The 2,991-nt window shown below is 44.7% G+C and overlaps 1 non-coding gene across 1 annotated transcript; it reads left to right on the forward strand.

Annotated features, from left to right (window-relative positions):
- Positions 1–228: 228 nt before the first annotated feature.
- Positions 229–310, forward strand: trnal-aag (transfer RNA leucine (anticodon AAG)). The gene has a single exon. It is a non-coding gene; the product is annotated as a tRNA-Leu (tRNA).
- The last annotated feature ends 2,681 nt before the right edge of the window (positions 311–2,991 follow it).

Consider the following 2,991-nt stretch of genomic DNA (forward strand, 5'->3'; position numbering starts at 1 on the left):
ATATTCCAGAATGCCAATCTGAAATGGGTTTATGTGAGTCAAGATGCATTACCATTAAATCTCACTACAATTACCTGACTTGATGTTTGCAGAGTATTTATCAATTTAAATGACATGTTAACACGTGACAAGTATTTCTGTGGTACAGCTAACTTGTTATTGGAGGCAAAATGTCCACCCACCTTCAGAGGTCAGTTAATGACAAGGGCATTCAAGGCTTTTCTTTGTGGTAGAGTGGCCGAGTGGTCTAAGGCGCTGAATTAAGGCTCCAGTCTCTAAGGAGGCGTGGGTTCAAATCCCACCTCTGCCATAAACACAACTATGGCAACTATGGCAACATAGGTTTCAGTGCACGTGGTACAGTCAATCAATTGAAACACACAGCAATATGTTCAGCAGTGCTTCGATGAGTACGCCTTTGTTCTTGAGATGTTGCATTCTATTTCAACTTTTGGAGACGCTTCAACTGTAGTCAACCTTTAAACCTTCCGTCAGTACCGGCACATTTTTAAAGGTTGCAGATAGGACCATTTGAGAAAGGAGAATTGCCCAGCAGAGTGGGGCAGCGGAAGCGTGCTGGGCCCATAACCCAGAGGTCGATGGATCGAAAGCATCCTCTGCTAACAAACCAATGGACTTCTAGAGCAAATCTAGTTCAATAATGAATCTGCTTAGAATTTAAAGCAACCCAAACTGCAGCATCCTGCCTCAGATAAAAACACAATTGCAACTGGACCAGTTAAAAAAAAAGCTAACAGTCTTAGAGAAACTAAAGCCCCCTTCAGACAGGCTTTGAAAAACAGAAATTTTCAGGACTCTATCTGTAAGACCTTTGTTTCTGAATACAAACATCCGATAATGTTTTCCGTAATTAAACCGGACAACCCCCCTAGTAACAGGTCTGGACTGGTCACGAACAAGGTGGCTGCTTCAGACTGGTGAGGTCGAGTTCCGGACAGGGAGGAGGAGGAGGGGACCGGGGGACACTGTGCACACCTAAGATAGCTTGCTCCTGTAGCATGCGGGGAACCATGGCAGCTCGCCTCCTATGGTACCGTCTAGACGCGCGACGGAGCACTTCACACCGCTTCCGTGATTCCTTTAACCATTGAGCTTCATCACCCAGGTCTCTCATGAGTACATGTTTGCACAGACTTATGCTTAACATAAGTTCGATCAGTGAGAAGAATTCTATCTCTTCGTCTGCCATGTTTGACTGAATGGCTTTGTTTGGGTAAAATGACGCATGTACACCCGCCACACAATGTTTACGCAATATCTAAATACAGCCCCCAACCCCCCCCCCCCCCCCCCCCCCCCCCACTCAGACATCTCGAACCTTTCCCTGCTGTGTGAAGGCAGCCGAAAGGACAATTTCCAGTACAAAAGTGGTGTGTCTGAAAACACAGTTCTGGTTAAAAACTGGACTGAATTGTCCACACATATTCCAGAATGCCAATCTGAACAGGGTTTATGTGAGTCAAGATGCATTACCATTAAATCTCACTACAATTACCTGACTTGATGTTTGCAGAGTATTTATCAATTTAAATGACATGTTAACACGTGACAAGTATTTCTGTGGTACAGCTAACTTGTTATTGGAGGCAAAATGTCCACCCACCTTCAGAGGTCAGTTAATGACAAAGGCATTCAAGGTTTTTCTTTGTTAGAGTGGCCGAGTGGTCTAAGGCGCTGGATTAAGGTTTCAGTCTTTAAGGAGGCGTGGGTTCAAATCCCACCTCTGCCATAAACTCAACTATGGAAGCATAGGTTTAAGTGCACGTGGTACAGTATCGATTGAAGCACACAGCAATATGTTCAGCAGTGCTTCCATGAGTGCGGCTTTATTCTTGAGATGTTGCATTCTATTTCAACTTTTGGAGACGCTTCAACTGTAGTCAACCTTTAAACCTTCTGTCAGTACTGGCACATTTTTAAAGGTTGCAGATAGGACCATTTGAGAAAGGAGAATTGCCAAGCAGAGTCGCGCAGCGGAAGCGTGCTGGGCCTATAACCCAGAGGTCGATGGATCGAAACCATCCTCTGCTAACTAACCAAAGGACTTCTGGAGCAATTCCAGTTCTTTAATGAATCTCCTTAAAATTTAATGCAACCCAAACTGCAGAATCCTGCCTCAGATAAAAACACAATTGCAACTGGACCAGTTTAAAAAAGAAGCTAACGATCTTAGAGAAACTAAAGCCCCCTTCAGACAGGCTTTGAAAAACGTAAATTTTCAGGACTCTATCTGAAAGACCTTTGTGTCTGAATACAAACATCCGATAATGTTTTCCGTAATTAAACCGGACAACGCCCCTAGTAACAGGTCTGGACTGGTCACGAGCAAGGTGGCTGCTTCAGACTGGTGAGGTCGAGTTCCGGACAGGGAGGAGGAGGAGGGGACCGGGGGACACTGTGCACACTTAAGATAGCTTGCTCCTGTAGCATGCGGCGAACCATGGCAGCTCGCCTCCTATGGTACCGTCTAGACGCGCGACGGAGCACTTCACACCGCTTCCGTGATTCCTTTAACCATTGAGCTTCATCACCCAGGTCTCTCATGAGTCTATGTTTGCGCAGACTTATGCTTAACATAAGTCCGATCAGTGAGAAGAATTCTATCTCTTCGTCTGCCATGTTTGACTAATTGGCTTTGTTTGGGTAAAATGACGCATGTACACCCGCCGCACAATGTTTACGCAATATCTGAATACAGCCCCCCCAAACATCTCGAACCTTTCCCTGCTGTGTGAAGGCAGCCGAAAGGACAATTTCCGGTACAAAAGTGGTGTGTCTGAAAACACAGTTCTGGTTAAAAACCGGACTGAATTGTCCACACATATTCCAGAATGGCAATCTGAAAAGGGTTTATGTGAGTCAAGATGCATTACCATTAAATCTCACTACAATTACCTGACTTGATGTTTGCAGAGTATTTATCAATTTAAATGACATGTTAACACGTGACAAGTATTTCTGTGGTACAGC

Source organism: Nothobranchius furzeri, chromosome 4, assembly GCF_043380555.1.
Source record: "Nothobranchius furzeri strain GRZ-AD chromosome 4, NfurGRZ-RIMD1, whole genome shotgun sequence".
NCBI classification, from domain to species: Eukaryota; Metazoa; Chordata; class Actinopteri; order Cyprinodontiformes; family Nothobranchiidae; genus Nothobranchius; species Nothobranchius furzeri.